This window comes from Dama dama, chromosome 5 (genome assembly GCF_033118175.1).
Source record: "Dama dama isolate Ldn47 chromosome 5, ASM3311817v1, whole genome shotgun sequence".
Classification (NCBI taxonomy): Eukaryota; Metazoa; Chordata; class Mammalia; order Artiodactyla; family Cervidae; genus Dama; species Dama dama.
In genome coordinates, this window is record NC_083685.1 from 42,425,114 (window position 1) to 42,450,693 (window position 25,580).

The 25,580-nt window shown below is 42.4% G+C and overlaps 1 protein-coding gene and 2 pseudogenes across 6 annotated transcripts in view; 2 read left to right on the forward strand and 1 right to left on the reverse strand.

The window, feature by feature from the left end:
• Window positions 1-225: 225 nt before the first annotated feature.
• On the reverse strand, window positions 226-3,761 carry LOC133055785 (hsc70-interacting protein-like; annotated as a pseudogene).
• A 4,465-nt stretch (window positions 3,762-8,226) lies between these two features.
• On the forward strand, window positions 8,227-9,469 carry LOC133057938 (eukaryotic translation initiation factor 1-like; annotated as a pseudogene).
• A 12,166-nt stretch (window positions 9,470-21,635) lies between these two features.
• The window catches only part of JADE1 (jade family PHD finger 1), a 57,992-nt gene continuing 54,047 nt past the window's right edge, over window positions 21,636-25,580 (forward strand). The window contains exon 1 of one of the 6 annotated variants that reach the window (XM_061142340.1): window positions 21,636-21,766. The gene's annotated coding sequence lies outside the window, so the exon portion shown is untranslated. Of the gene's footprint in view, window positions 21,767-23,571; window positions 23,676-23,928; window positions 24,086-24,622; window positions 24,833-25,051; window positions 25,178-25,580 lie in introns of those variants that run through there. The other 5 variants (XM_061142339.1, XM_061142342.1, XM_061142344.1 and 2 more) reach the window with 5 other exon arrangements.

A 25,580-nucleotide genomic window follows, 5' to 3' on the forward strand; every position in this document is an offset into this window, starting at 1 on the left:
TTTAATTCCCAGTAGGAAAATATTATCTGAATGATTGTTTTAATGGCAAACCACTGGAAATTGTTTCAGCTTCATTTGGGACAGAGGAAGAGAGACTATCTTCAGAGCACCATAGCTTGCCCTTCAGCAGCAGGTCAGAAGTATACTGGATTGTACTACTGCGACATCCATTGAGTGATCTCAGTTGCTTTTCCTTCAGCATGGGCTTTATTTGTCAGAAGGGCCTTAGGCTTGCCCTCCAAATTTGGCTGACCATTTACAGATGAGACTCACAACTTTTGGGCTGCTCTGATATTTCAACATATTGAAGTTCTGGATCACATCCTAGAAGGCCGTCATAACTTCTGAAACCTGCGTGTCTGTAAGAACCTCTGGATCACTAGTAATTTCATTGAGCCCAAGCATTCCTGGCATTCCAGGCATACCCCATCCCATTCCAGGCATTCTTCCAGGAAAATTACCAGGTGTTGCCCAGGGAAAGCCACCTGAAAAACAGCTATATTGAGCTCCTGTTTGTCTTCTGATTTCTCCCTCTTTCTGGGGTCTTTTCTGTTCCCCCCAAGCCTTCTTAACCCTTTCCGTTTTTTCTTTGAGCCTTTGGTCTTCATGGTTTCACTCAGACTTTCTCTGTTGTTCAGCACTTTTCTGGGCCCTTGGTTGAAATTCTTTAAGCATTACACTAACATCTTCATTGTAACCTAGTTTACAGGCAAGGGCAGGACCATGGACTGCTTCTACCCAGTGGCCCAAAGGTACATGTGCTTTCCCTGCCCACTTGTAAGGCTGAGCTGAATCAGGATTTATTTCAGTATCTCTGAAAAAGTTTCAGATGGTAGCATTTGACTTCTGTAATTTCATGACGACTGGCTCTCTTGGCATACAGAGAAGATTCAGCTTATGGCATCTGTGAACAAGTCAGTGGCTTTCTGTAGCTCACCATCATTTAGGGCCTTAATGGCAGCCACATTTTTATCATTTGCCTGATCCATCATCCCCTGTTATCTCAACATTTTCATCTCCCATTCCTTGGCAGGCATCAGTGTTTGATTCAATCACACTTTACATTTTTATATAGATCACTTTAGTTCAGTCGCTCAGTCATGTCCAACTCTTTGCGACCCCATGGACTGCAGCATGCCAGGCTTCCCTATCCATCACCAACGCCTGGAGTTTGCTCAAACTCATGTTCATCGAGTCAGTGATACCATCCAACCATCTCATCCTCTGTCATCCCCTTCTCTTCCTGCCTTCAATCTTTCCCAGCATCAGGGTCTTTTCCAATGAGTCAGTTCTTCGCATCAGGTGGCCAAAGTATTGGAGTTTCAGCTTCAGCGTCAGTCCTTTCAATGAATATTCAGGACTGATTTCCTTTAGGATGGACTGGTTGGATCTCCTTGCAGTCCAAGTGACATTCAAGAATCTTCTCTAACACCACAGTTCAAAAGCATCAATTCTTTGGCACTCAGCTTTCGTTATAGTCCAACTCTCACATCCATACGTGACTACTGGAAAAACCATAGCTTTGACTAGATGGACCTTTGTTGGCAAAGTAACATCTCTGCTTTTTAACATGCTATGTAGGTTGGTCATAGCTTTTCTTGTAAGGAGCAAGTGTCTTTTAATTTCATGGCTGTAGTCACCATCTGCAGTGATTTTGGAGCCCAAAATCAAGTCTGTCACTGTTTCCATTGTTTCACCATCTATTTGCCACGAAGTGATGGGACCGGATGCCATGATCTTCGTTTTTTGAATGTTGAGTTTTAAGCCAGACTTTCACTCTCCTCTTTCACTTTCATCAAGAGGCTCTTCAGTTCCTCTTCACTTTCTGTCATAAGGGTGGTGTCATCTGCATATTTGAAGTTATTGATATTTCTCCCAGCAATCTTGATTCCAGCTTCTGCTTCATCCAGTCTGGCATTTCGCATGATATACTCTGCATATAAGTTAAATAAGCAGGGTGACAATATACAGCCTTGATGAACTCCTTTCCCAATTTGGAACCAGTCTGTTGTTCCATATCCGGTTCTAACTTTTGCTTCTTGACCTGTATGCAGATTTCTTATGAGGTAGGTAAGGTAGTCTGGCATTCCCATCTCTTGAAGAATTTTCCACTTTGTTGTGATCTACACAGCCAAAGGCTTTGGTGTAATCAATGAAGCAGAAGTTGATGTTTCTCTGGAATTCTCTTGCTTTTTTGATGATCCAGCAGATGTTGGCTATTTGATCTCTGATTCCTCTGCCTTTTCTAAATCCAGCTTGAACATCTGGGAGTTCATGGTTCACATACTGTTGAAGTCTGGCTTGGAGAATTTTGAGCATTACGTTGCTAGCGTGTGAGATGAGTACAATTGTGTGGTAGTTTGAACATTCTTTAGCATTGCCCTTATTTGGGATTGGAATGAAAAGTGAGCTTTTCCAGTCCCGTGGCCACTGCTGAGTTTTCCAAATTTGCTGGCATATTGAGTGCAACACTTTCACAGCATCATCTTTTAGGATTTGAAATAACTCAACTGAAATTCTATCACCTCCATAACTTTGTTCATAGTGATGCTTCCCAAGGCCCACTTGACTTCACATTCCAGGATGTCTGGCTCTAGGTGAGTGATCACACCATCGTGGTTATCTAGGTCATGAAGATCTTTTTTGTATAGTTCTTCTGTGTATTTTTGCCACCTCTTCTTAATCTCTTCTGCTTCTGTTAGGTCCATAGCATTTCTGTCCTTTATTGTACCCATTTTTGTATGAAATATTCCCTTGCATCTCTAATTTTCTTGAAGAGATCTCTAGTCTTTCCCATTCTATTATTTTCCTCTATTTCTTTGCATTGATCACTGAGGAATGCTTTCTTATCTCTCTCCTTGCTATTCTTTGGAACTCTGCATTCAAATGGGTATATCTTTCCTTTTCTCCTTTGTCTTTAGCTTCTCTTCTTTTCTCAGCTATTTGTAAGGCCTCCTTAGACAACCATTTTGCTTTTTGCCTTTCATTTTCTTGGGGATGGCCTTGATCACCACCTCCTGTACAATGTTATGAACCTCTATCCATAGTTCTTCAGGCACTCTGTCTATCACATCTAATCCCTTGAATCTATTTGTCCCTTCTACTGTATAATTGTCAGGGATTTGATTTAGATCATACCTGAATGGTCTAGTAGTTTTCCCTATTTTCTTCAATTTAAGTCTGAGTTTGGCAATAAGGAGTTCATGATCTGAGCCACAGTCAGCTGCTGGTCTTGTTTTTGCCGACTGTATAGAGATTCTCCATCTTTGGCTGTGAAGAGTATAATCAATCTGATTTCTGCATTGACCATCTGGTGATGTTCATGTGTAGAGTCTTCTCTTGTGTTGTTAGAAGAGGGTGTTACTTACCTCACTTGGTATGCACTTGTTTGGTGGCTCAGACCATAAAGAATCTGCCTGCAGGAGATGCAGGTTCAATCCTTGGATTGAAAAGATCTCCTGGAGAAGGGAATGGCTACCCACTCCAGTATTCTTGCCTGGAAAATCCCATGGACAGAGGAGTCTGGCAGGCTGTAGTTGGATACCACAGAGCAACTAGCACTTTCCTTCACTTGGAAGTTTGTTTGTCTTTATGTTTTCTTCTGCCTTCTCAGTATCTGGCTTTTCTTCCTTGGTATGTTTTTCTGACTTAGTTTTATGAGTAGCAAGTGGTATTTTAGCCCCACTATCCTCTACCTACTCCCTCAGTAAGTACATTTCTTCAGCGTGCAGGACACTGGAATCTTGCTTACACATTTTCATGACAGTTCAAAGCCTCTCACTGAGACCAGGTTCCACACCAGGACCACACAGTAGGGTGAGACTGCTGAGTTTTGAGTCTGGATATCTCCTAACGTCACGGTCAATATTTTGGGCAGGACTACAGTTATTTGAAGGCTTCACTGGGGCTAGAGTAGCTGTTTCCCAGATTCATAAACATGACAATTTAATTCTATCTATTGGTAGGAGGACTCAGTTCCTCACCACATAGACCTCTCCCTGGGCTGCATGAGTAGCTGGCTTCCTCCACGGTAAACAATCCAGCGGTGTGCAAGGTAGAAGAAGCAGTGTCTTTTATGACCTAGCTTCAGAAGTCATTCTCCATCATTTCCACAATATCCTATTGATTACAGGTTCAGGCTCATTCAGAGTAGAAGTATCTATACAGGGGAGTGACTAACAGGAGGATAGCTTCATTGGAGGCCATTTTGGAGGCTGGTGTCAAGTCCCTTTTCAGGTTTTGTAGTTTATGATATATTAAGAGTATAAACGGACTCTTCTTTGTGGTGCTATATGAGAAAAATTCCCCTAGATATTTATGGCTCCAGACCTTATATGCAATTCAACCAGCTTTAGAATATTGTCAAAAGAATTTGAGAAGATAAACATTTTTTTTAAACAATAAGCATTTTTTAAAACATTGGGAAAGCTTACAATTAAATATAGAAATATACTAAAAATGAAACACACTGTATTAGTATTTTTGTGTAAAGGATTCTATATATTTAGTATTTTAAGTTTTTATAATGTTTAGGAGAAGACCTAATGGAATAATAACACATTATGTGTGTAATGCTTATTTAAAAGGTGTAACTAAGTAATTGATTTGCATTTGTGATTTTAAGTGGAAATGTTTCAAATGTAAATGCAACATTAGACATTTAAAAGAACTTAAAATTAACATATTTATAAGATTAATTTATTGGATATATGTAAATTACTTAAGTACTTGGAAAGTGTTTTTTGGTTTCAGTTGGATTTTTTGGTCATTCAACAGAAGAACTTTATATATATATATTTTTATATATTATATTTATTCAGTTATAAATTTTTAAAATAGATTAATTAAATGTGACCAACTATTAATCAAAAGTCCCCTTAGAAGGAATTGTTTAAATTTAACTATATCTATAAAAGTTTGTAAATCTGTATATAAGCTAACATAAATATCTCCTTGGATTTTGATTTTGTAAAGGCAAGCATTAATTTTTCAAAACCAAAATAACTTTTGAACACTTTTCCTTGAATGCACTAAAGTTAACCTTGAGTAAATAGATTCGCTTGGATGGCAGGTGGGGAAGCAGAGTAAGAGAGATTTTGACTGATGGGTCAACCCTGCCTGGAGAAGCTCTGGCCTGATGACTGAGCTGGTCCACAGATAAGAACTCTTCTCTGCCTGGGCCTGAGGTGGGGGAGGGGGCAAGGAGCCAGACCTCTGCAGGTGTTGTCTGTTCCCCCTCCCACCTCCTCGATCTCACGTGCTCCATGCATGTAATAAGTGCCACACTAGCCTCAATTCCAAGTCACAGCATGATTCTTTCTTTCTCCAAAAAAGCTGAGCACATGGCATACTGGTCTTTAATAACTTGTTCTTTGATTGTCCAAGGGACTTCTAACTGACCTGCAGGACTAATTGTGGCTGTATTAAGCAATGAGTACAGGTAAAAAAAAAAAAGAACATCAGCAAGTCCTAGACATAAAAGCTGCAAGTTCACCACATTGTCATAATATGACTTATAAAACAAAAATATAGCCAAACATTGATTAGTACGGGTTATAGCACAGACTCACATTTAGCTTTTGGTTGTAATATTGAAGTTTTAAATTTACTGTAACTGATAAGGTTCAGTATAAGCCTGAACCTCCTACCCAGCTGGGTTGTGGGCAGGAGTGCTCTTAAATTTTCCACTAGATGTATTTTTTGTGTCTTCCATCAAAGTTCAACTCCCAGTTCATGCTCTTTGCCTGAGATGGCATCTGGATGCCTAAGAAGAGCCTTGGAAGTGCCAAGTGCCAGAGTAGGGGCTGCTGTCTGACAGAGGATGGCCTGCTCTTCAGAGTGGCACCTGTCCAGTGCTGGCTCTGTTGGCCTTCCCGCCAGTTTTAGCATCCACTACTGCTGACTAAGGAGTCACCACAACCTCTCAATCCCAACTTCTCCCGGAGGCCTCCTCTTCCCCTCCCCAGGCCCCCCGCCACCTCGCCCCGCCGCCCCACTCTGCCCTTCAGCAGTGCAGGGTGCACCTCCCCACTTCCTATCCTGCTTTTGAGAGTTTGTGGTCTAGTGGCAGAGATTAACATATTTTGTGGAAAAGGTAACATTTAAGCCAGAGTTTGCAAGGTCTGTTCAGTTTCAGCAAGCAGAGATAAAGAATAAAAAATGACTTCCAGAAAAAGAGAAGCGTGAATATCAAAGGACACAAATTGTTCCTTTTTCCTTCCCCCTCCTAGTTGTATTTCTATAAAAATCATCTTCTTGGTACCGTGTGATCATATGGTTTCTGTAAGAATCATCTTCTGACCATATAATATTAGTTGGTGAATGTTGGTGGAATTCTTACTCAATGGGCCAATCAGTTCTTCCTTGGGAATTTTGAACTGAAACTAAGAAAAAAAGTAGTCACTTTCTCTTGGTTATCAGAAATTAAATTTTGAAGCTCTTGATGACTCTGACCTTGAGAAGAGAAAGAAAAGCGGAAAAGAGAAAGGAAGAGTAAGAAAAAGAAATGGAGCACATACAGAGAGGAAAAACATCACAGACCGAGAATCCTGGTGACCGTTGGTGTCTCTCACTTTGGACATTCCTGAGGTTCAACTGCATTTCTGTTCTTGGGATCCTTGAGATATAGTAATACCTTTCTGAAAAATTTCTTTTCCCTTAAGCTAAATTGAGTTTTTTGGATGTTGTTTTTAGTTGTTGTTGTTGTCTTTGGTTTTTTTTTTTTTAATTCTCCTAATGAATTGTGTTAGTTTCCTATTGCTGCTGCAATGAATGAAATGAATGAATGAAATGAATGAAAACCCTGGTGGCTTAAAACAACAGTTTATTTTCTCACAGTTCTGGAAGGTACAAGTCCACAACCAAGGTGTCAGCAGTGACATGCTCCTGCTGAAGAGTCTTAGAAAAGATTACTTCCTTGACTCTAGCTTCTGGTGGTTGCTGGCAAGCCTTGGCATTCCCTGGCTCGTAGCTGCAAAACTCTCATTTGTGCCTCCATCTTCACGTGGCCATCTTCCTTCTGTATGTCTCTCTGTGTCTTCATATGTCCTTCACATTAGGACACCAGTCATTTGATTTAGAGCCCCCACTCTCCAGCAAGATCTCATCTAAACTAATTACATCCGCAAAGGTCACACTCTGCAAGTCCAGGTGGACATGAATTTGAGGGGATACTGTTCAACTAAGTATACCGTTCAACACACAAAGGCACTGGGGCTACAAGTTTAGGTCCTGTTTCGAGCCAGGTGCTTGAGGAGGTGGAGTGCTCTGCTGAGGTTGCTGAGGTTTGCTCTCTACCCACAGGGGAGGCACTGAGTTCTGTATGCAGGAGAGTATCATGGTCAGAGTTTCGTGGAGGATTGCTTTGGTCACAGTGTGCTAAATAAACGGGCCAGGAGGGCCAAGGAGGAAGGAACACCAGTTTTACCATTGGATAATTCAAGTGATAGGAAATACCATCTTGAGTCAGGATAGATGGTATGGGGAGAGGAGGAAGGAACAAGTGGGAGACATATTGCAAATTCAAAGTTAACCAGTTGTTGTTCAGTCACTCAGTCATGTCCAATTCTGTGACTACATGGACTGCAGCACACCAGACTTCCCTGTCCTTCACAATCTCCTGGAGTTTGCTCAAATTCATGTCCATTGAATTGATGATGTCATCCAACCATCTTATCCTCTGTTGCCCCCTTTTCTTCCTGCCCTCAATCTTTACCAACATCAGGGTCTTTGCCAGTGAGTCGGCTCTTTGCATCAGGTGGCCAAAAGATTGGAGCTTCAGCATCAGTCCTTCCAATGAATATACAGGGTTGATTTCCTTTAGGATTGACTGGTTGGATCTCCTTGCTGTCCAAAGGACTCTCAAGAGCCCTTCTGTAGCACCACAGCTCAAAATCATCAATTCTTCGGCGCTCAGCCTTCTTTATGGTCCAACTCTCACATCCATACTTGACTACTGGAAAAACCATAGCTTTGACTATACAGACATTTGTCAGCAAAGTAATGTCTCTGCTTTTTAATATGCTGTCTAGGTTTGTCACAGTTTTTCTTCCAAGGAGCAAGCATCTTTAAATTTTATGGCTGCAGTCACTGTTTGCAGTGATTTTGGAGCCCAAGAAAATAACTTAAAGTTAACCAGACTTGGCAGTTAATATGTTGTGGGTGGGAGGAAGTGAGCAAAGGAAGGGAAGCATCTAGGTGACTGTACAATATGGGTGGTCCCTGAACATGGCTGAGCGGTTGCCAAGTGAGAGATAGTATTACCCGGAGGTCTGGCATTAAAGGGAAATGCAAGGCTTGAGGACCCCACAGGGTAGACCCCAGAGACTTTATGAGTGGTCAGGGAGTTGGAAGTAGGCTTTTTCAGTTGGGAGCACTTCCATGAAAAGCATCCCATGTTTGTATAAGAGGATTCCGTGGCATAGTCCTTACCTGCTTTTGCTTTTGTGTTTTCAAATACTCTTTACCTACATCAGGGTCTTTGTCTGGACAGTGTATTTTTTAATTTTAATAGATGTTGCCAGGTTACTTTCCTAAAAGGCTGTAACAATTCACTTTTCTACTGGCATTGTATGAGAGTCCCCTTTCCTCCTTGTTCCCACGATTGGTGGGTATTTCACTCTTTAATTTTTGCTATCTGAAATTATGACTTCTTTTAATGGCTGCAAAACATTCCACCATATCAACATACCATAAAATGCTTAAATATTTTCCTATTTTTGGACATTACATTGTTTCCCTTCTTTGCTATAATAAAATTAATAACCCAGAAATGGGCATTTTTACATAAATCTCTGTCTATCCAATGATACTTATAACAACTGTTATAATTTGAGAGAATATAACATAGATATAAGTTTCCCCAGGCCCTTGCTTTGTTGTTTTTCTTCCTGTGTGCCTTTCTTTCATTTCACTGGTACTATTTTAGGTGGACAGAGGAGGGTATAAGAAAGGGAAAGGGTTAAAACAAATAGATTTGCCCAGTCACTCAGCCACCGCCAAGGATTCAGCAGCTTCCCCGTCGAGCCCCCTGGCTTCCCCACGCTCTGGCCCCCTCTGCCCGCCTTCTCCCACCACTGCCTTCTGCTGGCCGTTTCCACTGAGGAAAAGGAATCCTATCATAGGTTTGCTATCCAGAACCTCCACTTGTTCGACCCCTTGTTGATGAAGTAAGGGTGATGATCTGCATCCTGCTGGCACTGAGGATTATATCCATATAAGAATTCAACAGAGAAACGGCAGGAAGACCCTTACTACTATCCAAGGGATTGCTGATAATTACAATAAAAACAAAACAAAACAACTAGTGAAGGCATTTAAGAAGAAATTTGCCTGCAATGGTACTGGAATTGAGCATCCAGAATATGGAGAAGTAATTCAGCAACAGGGTGACCAGCGCAAGAACATGTGCCAGTTCCTGGTAGGGTCTGGACTGACTGAGGACGACCAGCTGAAGGTTCATGGGTTTTAAGGGCTTTTGGCTCACTGAAGCTTAAGTGAGGATTTCCTTGCAATGAGTAGAGTTTCCCTTCTGTCCTTTGTCACAAGTTTAAAAACTTCACAGCTTGTATAATGTAACCATTTGGGGTCTGCTTTTAACTTGGACTAGTGTAACTCCTTCATGCAATAAACTGAAAAGAGCCATAAAAAATAGATTTTTAATTTTCTATTAATTCTATTCATGTCTGTCATTACTAAAGTGACCTGGAATTGCTGTTAAGCCATTAAAAAAAAATATATATATATATATATATATATATATAAATATTTATTTATTGACTGTGCCAGTTTTAGCTGTGCCATGAGGGATATTCAGTCTCTGCACATGGGATCTTTTTTGGTTGAGGCATGTGAACTTCTTAGTTGTGGCTTAAGGGTCCTAGTTCCCTGACCAGGGATCGAAACCAGGTCCCCTGCACTGGGAGCATGGACTGGTAGCCACTGGACCAGCAGGGAGGTCCCTGAGGCATTATTGATTCTCTAATTTTACCTTATCCATATATGAAGTTTCTCATTTAATGGAGGGAAGAGCAAATGCATCCTAGTATCCTAGCACTGTCTATAACCTACAAAACCAGCTTAACTATTTTCTTAGACATTGAAATTCTGAAAAGCATCAAACTTTTCTTGCCATGATGAAAAAAAAAAAATGAGATTTAAACCTTTATACCATGAATGGTGTGTGTTATAATTGTTGTTGTTTAGTTGCTCAGTCGTGTCTGACTCTTTGCAGCCCCAGGGACTTTAGCCTGCCAGACTCCTCTGTCTGTGGAATTTTTTCAGGCAAGAATACTAGAGTGGGTTGCCATTTCCTTCTCCAGGGGATCTTCCCAACTGAGGGATCGAACCCTCATTTCTTGCATTGCAGGCGGATTCTTTATCACTGAGCCAACGGGGAAGCCCATATGTTATGATATATGACTGGAAAAATAAACATCTTTTTCTATATTCCTCTCCCTTAAACTTTAGCTGTTACAGTCAGAATGCTTCGATTGCAGAATTCTCACTTGAGCAAGGTTTTTATGTAACATTATTCATATTCTTGGCCTTGGATGCCAATTAAGTCTCTCAAGTCTAAAACTGCTTTGTTTGCTTTTTAAAGAAATCTGCCCACCTTACAGACCTGCAAGTTAACTCACCAGCTTGCTTCCCCCTTTTCCTCCCCAGAGGACTTTGCTTCTGTTGGTTTCCTGCCAACTCTTACTTTCAAATTGAAATAGTTCAGTTTCTCTGTTTCTAGAACATAGAATTCATTACTCCTGGATTTTTGCCAACAATGTCCCTCTCATGTTTTTAAAACTAAGATGAATGTTACAGAGTGACCGAGTGGGCTTGACCCATGATTAGAAGTCAGTCAGTGATATATTAGATGTCTACACGGATGCTCTATTCTGGGCAGTGGGGCTGCTAGGGAACAGGCCCCTGGTAGGGTGGGAAGGGCATCGAGGGTGAAGCCTTGGAGCTGGAGTGGAGAAATATGTGTGAGAGATTAGGTAAAAATCTGGCTGATGTGAGGCAAGACTCAAATTCTTCCCCTGCCCTCAGGGTCCTGGTGAGTCTCTACCATAGAAAAGGCATAGTCATTAATTCTTCTTGGCCACTTAGATGGAAAACAGAAAGCCAGGTGACAGAGAATATTTGTAAAGGGCTCTAGGAAGAATCATTTCTTTTTTCCTTTTTTAAAATTTTCAATGCTCCTTTTCTCTTGCAACCCCTGCAACCCTGCTTAGCCTTTTGTTTGTACTGGTACTGAAAAGGTGAGCCTTCCTGCAGCAGAGCAGAAATCACAGGAACTTATACTTCTGCATCACCTTAGGCCACATGAATTTTTCATTCCTGTGGCTCTGTTGAATGACATTGGGAGATTTCTCTACCTTTTAGGCTACTTTCTAGGAATATATTAGTGTTTAAATTCTTTTCCGATTGCCTATTTTTTTTTAAATTAAACTTTCCATTTTGAGATAATTGTAGATTCACATACGGTTATAAGAAATACTGTTGGGACATCCTATGTACACTTTACCCAGTATCCCACAATAATAACATTTTATAAATACTATAGTACTATTACTGTAGGAGACATTCATGTACAATGTGATTGGCATTGATACAGTCAAGTTATATAACGTTTCCCTCACCACAAGGATCCCTCATGTTGCCCTTTTATAGTCACAGAGGCTTCCCTCCTTCCCTGACCCCCCTCATTATCACTTGGTAGTCACTAATCTGTTCTCTATTCTTATATTTTGTCATTTCAAGAATGATATGTGAATTGAATCATACAGTGAATAACTTTTTTGTATTGGCTTTTTAAACTCAGTATAAATTCTTGAAGATTCGTCTATGTATCAATAGTTTTTTCTTTTTTTAACTGCTGAGTAATATTTCATGGTATGGATGTACTGCAGTTTGTTTACTATTCACTCATTGAAAGACATCTGGGTTGTTTCCAGTTCTTGGCTACTATGAGTAAAGCTGCTATGAACATTTGTGTACAGGCTTTCATGTGAACATAAGTTTTCATTTCTCTAGGCTAAATGCCCAAGAGTGCAATTGCTGGGCCTTGTGGTAGTTGCATGTTTAGTCTTAAAAGAAACTGCCAAACAGCTTTAAGGAGTGGCTGGACCATTTTACATTCCTACAAGCAATGTATGAGCAATTTAGTTTCTCCACATCCTTGCCAGCATTTGATGTTGCCACTGTTTTTTTTTTTTTTTTTAATTTTAGCCATTTTGATAGTAGTATAGTGATACCTCATTGTGATTTAAATCTGCATTATTTTCCTGATGGCTAATTATATTGAGCATCTTTTCAAATGCTTATTTGCCATCTGTATATTCTCTTTGGGAAATGTGTTCATGGTTTTAGCCCATTTCCTAATTGAATTGTTTGATTTTTTTCAAATTGTTGAGTTTTGAGTGTTCTCCATATATTCTAGATACTAGTTCTTTGTTGAATATGTGGTTTGCAAATATTTTCCTCAGCTATAGCTTGATATTTCATTCTCTTAACAGGGACTTTTGGAGAGAAAAATTTTAATTTTGAGAGACCCATATCTACCAGTTTTTCCTTAATATGGATTCTGTTGTTGGTGTCAAGTGTAAGAACTCTTTGTCTAGACCTAGATCCCAAAGTTTTTCCTATATTTTTTTTATCAAAGTTTTATAATTTTACATTTAAGTCTGTGCTACATATTTTAAAGTAACTTTTTACATCCCCACTGTCTGAAATAAGTCTTAGCATGTGGGATCCTTTTTGCCCTCATTTTCTTTCTCAATCTAGTGAGTGCCAACTGACTCACGTCCCTGATACTAAATCACAGTACAATTTCTGACTGGGTACTTGATTCTGAATTTGTAATGAGTTAGTTGAGTCATATACTTAAAAGCGTGAACTCTGGAGGGAGACTGCTTGGGTTCAATTCCTGGTGCCACCTCTCAGAAGCTTTATGATCTTTGGCAAATTAGTTAATCCCCGTGAATGTCAGTTTTTCACATCACTTAGATCTGGATCTGGATGAAAATAATAATTCCTACTTCTCAGGTTGTTGTGAGAAGAAAATGAGATATTAGGTGTGAAATGCTTAGTGCAGTGCCTGGCACGTGCACAGAAAACATTCAATAATTGTTTCTTTCCCTCTTTCTGCCTCCCTGTGCAGATTCTCCGGGCACCTTCCCCACAATCTCCATTTCTTTCCTTCTACTTCTTTTGTTCTTAATTATTCTACTTCGTTTATGAAACCTGCTTAACCTATTTCAGCATTGTATAGAATTACCTATCTTCAAGTTACTGTGGTATTTATATATGTGGTCAGGTTACCTTTATTGCTTCTGTAGGTATTACGTGTGTCTGCTCAGTCGTGTCCGACTCTTTGCAACCCTATGGACTGAAGCCAACCAGGCTCCTCTGTCCATGGGATTTTCCTGGCAAGAATACTGGAGTGGGTTGCCATTTCCTCTTCCAGAGGATCTTTCTGACTCAGGGACTGAACCCATGTCTCCTGCATTTCAGGAGGATTCTTTTACTGCTGAGTCACCTGGGAAGCCCATGGAGCTTTCCAAATACATGTCTCTTTGAGAGCATACTTCTCGCCCTCCACAGAGTCTAGCTCTATGCTGAATAATTGGCAAATACTCAGCAAGTCCCCTGGAGAAGGAAATGGCAACCCACTCCAGTACTCTTGCCTGGAAAATCCTGTGGACGGAGGAGCCTGGTAGGCTACAGTTGATGGAGTCACTAAGAGTCGGCACTATTGAGAGACACTTTTCACTTTCATGCATTGGAGAAGGAAATGGCAACCCATTCCAGTGTTCTTGCCTGGAGAATCCCAGGGACGGGGGAGCCTGGTAGGCTGCTATCTGTGGGGCCGCACAGAGTCAGACACGACTGAAGCGACTCAGAAGCAGCAAGTCCCCAATCATTGACAATGGTGAATCTAAATTACAACCTGTTTCATTGAAAGCAATTTGGCACAATGACTCTGAAGCCTTAAAACTTTTGACCTAGTAACTTACTTCTTCAAAATCTATCCCAAGAATGGTAAAATAGATAAACAAAAATTTATGCATAGAAATATTTACAGCCTTATTTGTAAAAATATGGATTTAGAAAAACATAAATGTGTAACATTAAAGAATCAGGAATCATTCAGATTTCATGTATATGATGAATATTATACTGTCAATAAAACTTCATTTTCCTAATCATGGATTATAGAACTATAAGGATATAAGGATATTCACTAAAATACTCGTTCTACTAGTAAAAACACAGAAATAACATAAACCTCCAACTATATGGATAAACTAAGTAAAATATTGTCAGAAAATACAAATACAGTATGACCCCATTTGTCTAAACTATGCATGTCTACTAAGATACGCACACACAAATATACAAAAGGCAGTAAAAATATACATCAAAATTTTAGTGGTCATTATCTTTGAGTAATAGCTTTTTGGTGATTTCAATTTTGTCTTCTCTGAAACATAATATTTAATACTTTCAGCATTAGAAAATAAGAATGAACATTATCTGTTTTTTTAAATGGTGCTTTGGAGGCTATTTAATTACACAAATATATTGATCATTCATCCATTGCATTAAAAACATTTATTAACTGCCTACCAGCTGTTAGGCCCAGTACTAGAAACATAATGGAGAGAATAATTGACAAAGTCATTGAATCACAGATAGTCTAGTGAGGGGTACAAAAAATGACAAAACAGTGATAGAAGCAATAATATAGTGATAATACTGAGTGTCATGGAACCTTAGAAAAAGGTGGGGGTTAGGGAGGTAAGATAAGTCTCTTTGGTAGACCTTGAATGAATTAGAGCCAGAAGAAGTGGTGTAGATAGGGAAGAATGTTCCAAGTTTAGGGCTAAGATTTTCAAAGGTTCTGAATGGATACTACTGAAGAAATGTGACAAGCCATGGAAGCAGGGGGAGGGAGGAAGCTAGCAAAGGTAAGTAGTTATGTTGATGACAAAAGCAAGAGCCAAGGATGATGTTCTGACTCCCACTTTGGGCAGCTATGGACGGTGATACCACTTATTGAGATCTGGGACAGATGGGGAGTCACGAAATGGGAGGGAAAATGAGTTCATTTTTGGGGTACACCAAGTTTGAATCACCTGTGGGGAGTCCAGTATCCGGGGTGTTCAGAAAAGTTGTTGAAGACACAAATACAGATGTATGTTTTGGGGGGTGGTCATGAGAGGAGATACATGTAGAATGAGAAGAGAATAGGACTTAGGGGAGAACCCTAAGGAAAACCAACATTTAGGAGACTGAAAGCGAGAAAGCAAATTAACTCAAAGCTGGTGTGGGACAGAAATTTTTTGTGTGATGTAATTTACAGCCCCTTCTGGGAAGCAATTAGCATTCCTGATAAAGTGCGTGAACAGTTTTCTGACAGACTTTAATAAGACTGAGAACTCCTTCTGGGAAGCTAGGGTTACCCATCCAGCTGATTGACTAGCCTAATAATCTTTAACCAGATGTTCTTTTTTTTTTTTTTTTCTTTTTGTATCCATTCTAAACATGGTTGGTGAATCATTCCTTTTTTCTTATAAAATATCTGAACCAAAATGACTCCTTCAGCTGAAGTTTTTGAAAGCTTCTCATTTACTCAAAAACAGTTTGTCTGAGGCATTGCTTTAACCAAAGAGAAAGAGGAGTCTCAGGAAGGGAATTAGGAGGGCAGAGAGATAGGAGAGAAACCAGAAGACTGTTGACATTACGGAAGCCAGGTTGATCTCTGCTGGCCTCGACCTGCAACAGCTTGGAACCGGGCTTGGTTTCCCAACCAGAGATTGAGGCCGGGTCATGGCTGTGAAAGTACCAGATCCTAGCCACTAGGCCAGTGGTCAGTGACATGGACTCTGGCCCTTCGACTTTCCAGAAAAGAATTCCCAGAAAGATGGAAAGTAGTGAAACCAGTAAACTCTTTATTAAGAGGAAAAAATACAGAACTTGTGGACAGACGCACAGCTAGACTCAGGGAGAGAGAGTCGCTGAATCTCATCCTCATGGCAGTATGACTCACTTTTATGGGGCATTTCTTCCAGGTTTCCTTTGGCCAATCGTTTTGACTTGTCTGGTCACAGTCCCTATTTGGTATATCTCAGGATCCTTCCATGTGTGCACAGGCCTCTCTTAGCCAGGATGGATTTTACCGAAAAGGGTAGAACATCCCTTGACATAACTCCCCTTTGGCCTCCAAGGAGCCTTTGTGCACATGTGTGGTCTGGTATTCTGGTCTTGGAGTTTTGATCCACAGGGAATAAATCTTCAATTGTTTTACCCTGGGTGTGCGCAGTGGGGTGGGGGTGGGGTGTGCTCATCTACCTCCTGCCTCAAGGTGAAAGTATTTCATGAAACAAGGCACAAAGGAACAAGTTGTGGTGACCCAAGGACAAAAGAGCAGATAAAACCAAGGAGGGTCTTCGAATGCAGGAACAGAAAAACCAGACCCTTATCGTCCTTCCCTCCCCCATGTTGTAACTATTAACAGATTTCAGGTCCTCCTGAGCAGTGTAACCTGTCTCTCCTCCTACCCCACATAGGGAGAAAGGTATTTGCCTTACCCAGAATCTGTGCCTCATCCTATCAGCAAATGACCCGCAAGACCCCTATCCCAGTCCTTGTACCCTGGGTATAAAAGTGGACTAAGGACCCCTGTTCAGCGTTGGTTCTCCCTTGAGCTGGCCCACTGTTCTAACACTAATCCATTCTAATAAACTTTATTTCCCTCTCATTCTGTCTCACGTCTGGAAATTCTTTTCCAACCCATGCACGGACCACAACACAAGTGTCAAATGGAAGTGAAAGGTCAAGTAAAATATGGATGAGAAGTTGCTTCTGATTTTAGCTAGTAAGAATGTCAATGGTGATCTTCTTTCATGTGACTGTAAAAGGGAAGACAGAAATAAAAGAGAATAAGGGAGATTTGAGTTTGTTTGTTTTTAGTGGGAGACAGAAGTTTATTTAAATGTGTTAGGGAAGGAATTAGTAGCCAGAGAAGTAGAAAATACCTGAAAGATCAGGGATAATCTTGAATTAAGAGATCAGGAAAGGTGAGCTAGTCTCAGGATTCTGAGCCCAGTTGGTGGGAAGGACATGTGCATCCCACTGTGATAGAAAAAGGGGAGGGCGAGCCTGTAGGAAAGACCTTCTGTAAGTTTGGTGTTAGAAGATCAGAGGATTTCCTCTTCAGTGGCTTCTGTTACTGGTGTGATGTAGGTTAGGAGCTCTGCTGAAAACGCCTAGGGAAGTAGCAGGATGGCAGAGCAAGGGCAGGGAGAAAGCTCTGAGAAAGATCCCAGTGAGAACAGGAGAGTGAGCTGTCTGGGGAAATAGTGATTTCAGGACACGGTGGAAGTGGTGGAACACCTTGTGGAAACAACCAGCCCAGGTCTGTGATTTTCTCCTGTGGTACTTTGAAATCCTGATTCAGCCATGAGGACAATTAACCTGGACTGCTACTGGTGACTCCCTCGTTTGGAGCCTAGGCTCCGTTTTCTTCTTACTTTATAGACACTTCCAGTTGAGCTCATCCACTCCCATGACCTCAGTAAACCTCTCTATGCTGATAACTAAATACAATACTCACAGCTAAATACAACTAAATACAAACTAAACCAATACTCACGACCCATCCTTCCTCTAGAACAGCTGACTCTTGATCCCGTTGGCCTTGTGGGCATCTTCAACTGTCTGCCTCCTCAAGCTGAACTATATTGCATTTTCTTTCCTTAGGAATTTCCTTCTTTTCCTTTGCCCCAGAGGCAGGGGTTTGTCATTTTCACCACGAGCCCTGCTCAGTGTTTAATGAACATCTGTTGGAATTTCAAATGAAGGAGTCCACTCAGTTCTCTAAGCCAGAGACTTGGGAGCCATCTTTTACTCCAGCTTCTTCACCTCTGACGTCCAATCCATCACACACAGATGTGCCTCATGGCAGGAAAAAAACAGTGAATTATCAAACAGTTATAACACAGAAACTGAAGTGTTGGCTTTACCTCCTTTTCTTTGCTTCATTAACATTGGAACTAAACCAGTGTGTGTGGGGGTGCCTCCCTCCCAGCTTCCTCCCCCTACCCCCCCTCCCCAACATCCTGTGGCCTTAGAGAAAATGGGAGCCAGTTTTTCATTTGCTAATGATTTGGGCTCAGGTTATAATGGACCATTAAGGTGTTTTGTAGAAGAAAAGAGGAAAATGGAGCTTTCCGGTGGAGGGATAAAGAGACTGGAGTGGGGACCCTGGGACCCCAGAGAGGAGGGGTCTGGAATCTGATCCAGGCTTTTCTGAGAAGAGGGGCCTAGGAGGACCCTGCAAGGGGCCCGAGTCCTCCTGACTGGGGCCCCCTCCTTGTCTGCCTGGGGGCTTACAGTTTCAGACTCCATACTGTGTGCAGGGACAGGGCTTGGACAGCTCAAGCTGTTCACTGCCCAACAGGACTTTTGTTTGGTTGCCTAGATGTTACTTCCTCTAGGGACAACTGCCTCTACCAAGTGGGCGCCCTTCTGAGAAGTCACAGAGACCCCATAAGCCCCAGAGACATCCCTTGGACACCGAACTGGCTGGGGGGAGGAGCTCTCACTCCCTTGCCCAGAGCAAAGACCCCTGGAGAGCTGGACTGCGTTCCCCAAGCCCCTCTCACAGGCTGCTGTGCCTACTCGTCGTCTCCCTTGCATGATCCACGGCTGTCATCCAAGCCTCCATCTCTCACCTGGCAACTTCAGAAGCCTCCTAACTAGCCTCCCTACCTCATGTCTCACCTCTACCCCCATCCTTTTGCCACACAGAAGCCAGGAGCTTTATTTAAGAAACAAAAAATAAACCTCCAAATCAAGAAAACCACTAGAGCGCCCCCCCCATCCCCACTGCACCCCCAATCTGGTTAACACCTGTAATCTTTTTAGGCTTTGCTTTCTCCACACCCTGTAGTTAATTGTCATCACCCCTTTGTATTTTTAACTGCCCTAAGGGCAAAAATTAGAGAAGGAAATGGCAGTCCACTTCAGTTTTCTTGCCTGGAGAATCCTACGGACAAGCCTGGTGGGCTATAGTCCATGGGATCACAAGAGTCCAACAGGACTAAGCTATTACATCGCCATCACTGGGGGCAGAGAATAGACTTGCTTACCTATTTACTTGCATCCTTGTCTCCCGTGCCTCGTCATGTACCTCAAACATGGTGGATGAAAGTAAAATCTACTCAGGTGGTTGCTAAACCCAAATCAGAATTATCTGAAAGGCTTGTTAAAACACAGATGGCTGGATCTCCCTTTCTGACTCAGTAGGTCTGGGGTGGGGATGGAAGTAATGAATCTCTGACAAGTTCTCAGGAGCAGTTGTTGCTGCTGGTTGGAGATCACGTTTTGAGTTACCACTGCTCTGCATCTAATTAGAGAGGACTGGAGGGGTAGATTGGAGTGACTTTTTAAGTAAGAAGAAAGGTCCGTGGGAAACAAAATTTGGAAGTCATAGAGGCAGTGGCTAAAACAGACATTTGAATTTGATATTAAGTTTGGCAAAACTTTCCAATGGTTGACAAGTTTGAGGGAGTAACTATGAGAACATATGGTTGAGGTGGCTTGTAGATGAAGTTATGGTATGCAGGCTGGCCAAGACCTGAAAAAAAAAGTACTTTAAAAAGTAAAATACTGAAAAGATAAAAATGAAAGAAGTGAAAGAAGCATTGTAAAATGAAATACGTGACATCATTCAAATATGTGACATTATTAAAAATGCCTAGAAAAAAAACCGGAAAAATACATGGCAATGTTTATAATCGTTACCCTTATAGGTGCGATTTATCATCTTCCTTTGCCTTTCTAAAATTTGAAAATTCTCTCCATCATGTTTTCCATTCATGATTGAGAAAAGCTTCTCCTATTTTGAACCTCTGCAGTCTTGGACATTTCCATCTGGCTGAATTAAGTTATTTCCTCTTCCGTCTCTCTGTCAGACTTGTTTCTCTTTGATATCTTGCATTGTGCTAAAAGTATGAAAATCAACAAAATTAAAATAACCAAATCAAAGACAAGCAAAAAAAAAAAAAAAACCCCAAAATGAAGAACCTCAAGAAAGGCAATAATTTAGTCAGTCCTGACACCTGCAAGAAAGCATCTTGGTCACTGGTCTTCCAATCATTTTCTGTGCTGTAACCACCTACTCAGAGGGATTACCAGGCTGTTCATGACTGGTGACTTCACTGATTGGTTAGATAGGGAGCTCTGTTCCCCAAATAATATCATTCAAAAAAGTTATTCTTTTCTGTCATTTAGTTTTTAGAGTTATTTTTAAAACTACTTGACAACTTAAGCTCGCTTTGTAACAAGGTATTGGGGAATAAATGAAAAGTTCCACACAATTAAAGTACATATAAACTTTTAGAACACAACTCATTTTATCCATGAGAGCACTTGTGCAATAAAAATTGTATATACACATGTCATAACATTTACCAATTGGCAATGGTATTTGCCAGGAAGAATTTCTTGCTCAATTTCTTTGAAGGAATGAGATTTATAGGGTTTTAGCATACATATCTACTTCATTTCAAAGATGAACAATTCTGAATTTCGTATCAAGGTTTTATAATTCTTTACCTGAAGAGTAGACACAAATGAAATAACTAGGTAAATATTTATAAGTTTAATCATGTATGATTTCAAAATTAGGAATATGAATATATGTATTCAGTATTTCTATAAACCTATTATTATGGAAGGGAATAATTAAACTGTGTATGCCAATAGCAAAATGAAAGCGATATACAGAATGGTAATTATCACCATGAACACTGATCAGATCAGAAAAGACTTGAATCTTGATAACTACACTGACTACTTTGTACCTATTTTCTTGAATGTCCTTTTTATCTCTGATAATAAAGTGTGAATTGACAGGACCATTCTAGAAACCAGGAAATTGTGATCATGAATGATTTGGTAAGTTAAGATAATAAGTGACAGTGTTAGCAGAAACTCATTTCCTAATTGCCAGCTTAGTACTACTTATTCTTTAAATATGCTGCCACAAGACACTGCTGTCCCATTTTAGAAATAGGGTGTATAAAAGTTTCCTTTGTGATCTGGCAGAAGACATTTATTATTTAAAAAATGTCAATCACTGATAATTAATAACGAATTGTTTTCACACATTCTTTATTGATACAAGTTGTCCTCCACTTCTACAAATAATCATCAACTTGTAAGTTTGGTAAGAACAATCAGAAATTACTGAATGTTAATAAAACAAGGGGTGTTGAATTTCATCTTGTCTATCATCTCAGTGGGGAAACTAAGATCCAAAGACATTTGTCCAGAGTCATAGTGTGAGTTGATAGGAGGCTGCAGACTTTTAGTCCAAGGCTGTTTATGGCACATGGCACTACCTTATCCTGTTCCTGGGACCATCCGCCTTAATCATCAAATCAGTGTTGAGGGTTCATGTATTCTTTTACCCCCTTTTATTCTCATCTATTTACTCAGCACACTTTCATTTTTGTCGCCTGATGTTTTGGGAGTGGGGATAGTCAGAAAAAAAAAAAAAGGCTGAATGGCAAGTGTAGTTTATTTTTTATTTTTATTTTTTGCAGGGGAATGAGTGAAGTAAGTTTCCCTGGAATGTGGAAAAGCTGCAGTCTTCAAAGGCTCGAGAAGACCAAGAATGAGAGATAGGAAGAATGGCTCTCTACTGCCAGGGTCTCTGCTGGGCGTGTTTATGGAGTTATTCCAATTAACAACCCTTCAGGTAGGGCCTGTTAACCCCATTTTATTACTGAGGAAGAAACTGAGGCTCAGAGAAGTTTTGTAATTTACCCCACAGTTGCATGGCTGACAACATGTAGAGTCAGATTCAGTTCAGGGTCTGTCTGGCTATGAAGCATGTGTCCTTTTACTTCTGCAGTAGAGTATGTGTAAAGTGAACCAAGGAAAACAGCAGTAACTTCAGGGCAACATTAATAACAGTAATAATGATAGCATAGTGCTTTACATATGTGGGATTAAGTGAGCACATAAACAGGACTGATAAGGTGTCTTTGTACTTCATTAGTGAAGCAGGCAAGAGAGAAAAAGGACATATACCTAAGATTTCCTTTGGTTTACTTTGCTTTCTGAAAAATAATTGAAAGACTCAATTAGTTTTGTTTTCCCACATTTATCAGATTACTATGATCCTGATGTGGGTGGATGGGTTGGTGTGTGATATTGTGAAACCAAACCTGATATATTCAGAAGAATTCTTCCAGTGGATAAGTATGCCTTTGGGTTTGGTACTCAATTTTGTAATCAGTGATCTATGTTCTGGATTATTGAATAGTATTTTCAACCTGTACCCCAGTTTTTTTTTTTTTTTTTTCTTTTCCCTTTTGAAGCAGAATATCATATAGACTCATTTCTTTAAGGGGGTCCATGAGAGAAAAGCGCTTCTTTGGTGGCTCAGAGGATAAAGAATTGGCCTGCAATGCAGGACCCCAGGGCTTGACCCCTGGGTTGGGAAAACCCCTGGAAAAGGGAATGGCAACCCACTCCAGTATTCTTGCCTGGATAATCCCATGGAGCCTGGTGGACTACAGTCCATGGGGTCGCAAAGAGTTGGACATGACTGAGAGGCTAACACTTTTGTACTTTCATGAGAGAAGTGTGTTAATCTCCACATGAAAAAGTTTGCGTTCTGCAGAAAACCAGTAATCACACCTTTTTTACACATAAATACCCCTGAATTAATCTGACTAATTTTACGTTAGTCTGTAGCTCCAGTTTTAGCATTAGGCTCAATTCTCCCTATTTGGAAGACAATGTCCAGTTCTGTAACACAGTGTAACATAACGGTGGTGTCAACTTACAAATAATTACTGTCTCCTAATGAATTAATGCTTATTTGCAATTATCATTTCGATACAAACTTAGGTAAAGAAGTGTTCCAGCTCCAAAACTGGATTTTCTATATTTAAAAATGTCATTATAACCCGCAGCTCCCCAAAACTGTTACTACGAAAGAACTATTTATTTTTCCATTCAATCTAAAAATAAAACCTCTCACCCAAACTACATTCCTTAATAGCCACAGTTTAATCTACATAATTTTAAATAATTTGAAAGAATCCTTTTCTAGTGCAGTGATGTCAAACAAGAGTTCAGACTGGGAGAGTTTGAAAGGGATAATTTAAAAGCCCACCACCCTTCTTGGAGACAGCTCAAGAAAGTCTAGGCTCACAAGAGAGGTGAAGGAAGAGCTTTTAAAAGCTGAAGCATGCGGCTCTTTGCAAGCCCCTGCTGACACAGGCCGAGCCTGCTACGGCGAGGGCCGCGAAGAGTTAACGAGGGACAGAGCCCCCCGCACCGCGGTTCCCGGCGCGCTCCCTCCGCCCTCCCGTCCCCACCCTCTCGTTTTGGCAAGGGATTAAAGTGCTCCCCCCTGTGGCAGCAGTGACCCAGAAATGAGTTTGATTCACACAGTCCTTCCTCCATAACAAGCCAAACGCTCGTCCGAGAGTGCCTCCCTGCGCGAGCGCCGGGTGTGTATGCGCCGGCGAGAGCAGGGGCCCGCCCGGCTCCCCGCCCGCCACTCCGTCCGCCAGCCCGCCGCGGCCCGAACTCATGCGGCGCGGAGCGAGCGGCGAGGAGCCCAGCGCCGCGGCCAAACCCCTCCGCAGCAGGTACGCGCGCGGGCCGCGGGGGGCGCGCGGGGAGGGCGCGCCGACCGAGAGTCCGCGCGTGTCCGCGTGTGGGTCCGTGTGCGCGTTCCGATCCCGCGGCGGCGGCAGCGGCGGCGGCTGCAGGACGAGCCGAGAGGCTCAGCCATATTTGATGGTTTTGTTGCTTTGCTCGGGAGTTCTCGGGAGTAATTTAATGCCGAAGGTCGCTGCCTAGTGGAAATAATATAGTACGTCATTAATATGGCGCCAAAAGATTGGGTTCTCGATATGTAGCGAAGCAGGGAGGGCCGGCAGCCGCCGAGCGCAGCGTTACTATCCCACCAGTAACTTGGGCATTGCCGGGGCGGGGGCCAGAGGAGGAGGAGGAGAGGATGATTTTTGGATCCTGAGAATTGATCTGTGTTGGATCAGTAAGTTTTATTATGATTATTTTTCAGTTTTGGGGGCTGAAGACTTAAGAGCTTTTTCTTTTGGATTTGCGAAGAACATGCGGTTTTCAGGCGAATCATCAATTAAAACGCGTTCAGGAGCAGAAACCCAGTTTAGTTGGCTTTAGTTATAGAATTTTTTAAACAGCCAAAGTGCATTAGGTTGCATGGAAGTGGAAAGCATAATAGCAACTTGGTAGACAGATGGCAATGGCAGAACAAGGTCCGGGTACATATATGAATCCAGAGTGTGTGTGACCGTGGTGGTGGTGCGGGGGGAAGGGACGTTGACTGTATAGTCCAAACATAGGTGTGGATATAGGTACATCTGTGTAGGGTAGGTGCAGCCCTATCTCTTATCACCGCGTCACCACATGTCCAAATTATTCATTGCATCAATTCAAGGGCAGTGAGGGAGGGGTGGGGGGGTGCAGGGACAGTTTAGCAGTTAGATTCTTCCCAATTGGGTTTCCAGTGAACGGACCTTTTACTTACAGCCAGACTGCCTGTGAAGTGTAAAACCCTTTATCGGTGAAATTAGGAAGGAGTTGCATTGGTAGACCAAACTACCGATTAACCATGAACTTAAAACGGATAGCAAATTGCAACCTTTGGCACCGTCTGCAAATTGTGAGGGTGGCGTCGTGTCGCTTGGTCCGCCTGAAAACGTGCAGTGTGCACCCCAGGACTGCAAGTTGCGAAGCCCTTCAGTGCACGTGTCCTGCGCCTGTGAGTGTGTATTTGTGAGTTGGGGGCTGTTGTTCTGTAGCCAGCAGGCTTTCCGGGTTGTTGGCGCTGGCTTGCAAATGCGGGAGAGGGATGGAATGTGGAATGTTGACCGGGGAACCGAATCCTGTCGGAACGGTCCCATTTGCTGGAGAAATTCGATCCCTTCCACCTCCTTCCCGCTCCCCCCGCCCGCCTGCGGGCAGGAGGCGGGGCCGAGGACGCGGCTGCTGCTCAAAGTGGCGGAGCGCGGCGGCGGGAGGCAGGTGCACGGCACCCGCCAGTGGGGGTGCCTCAACTTCCGCGGGCGTTTAAATAGCAGCCTCTCTCCCCTCCCAGCGGTAATAGGTGACCTGGCGGCTGAGGGCGGCGGGGGGGGGAAGGACGGGGGAGACCCGGGAGCTAGCCTCCGCGGCACGTGGGCAGGTGCTGGGTGGCCCCGGGGCCAACTTTTGTGGCCCGCCTCTGGCGCTGGAGGAGAGGCGGCTCCATGTGGAAATGGGGACGGGCGGGCGGCGGCCGAGGCGCTGCTTTCTCAGCCGCGCTGGAGCGTCACCTAACGGTCCCAGCAGCGCTGCCGGGGCCCGGGGTGGGGGGTTTCGGGGGCGGGGACGCCTGGCCCACCGCGCCCGCGCCGCGGGAGCCCCGCACAAAGCCCGCGGCGCGGGGGCGGCCACCGCGCTCACGCCCGGGGAACGGCCCGAAGCCCGTCGCCGTCCCCGCGTAGATTCCGGCGGGCGGCCGCAGGCGT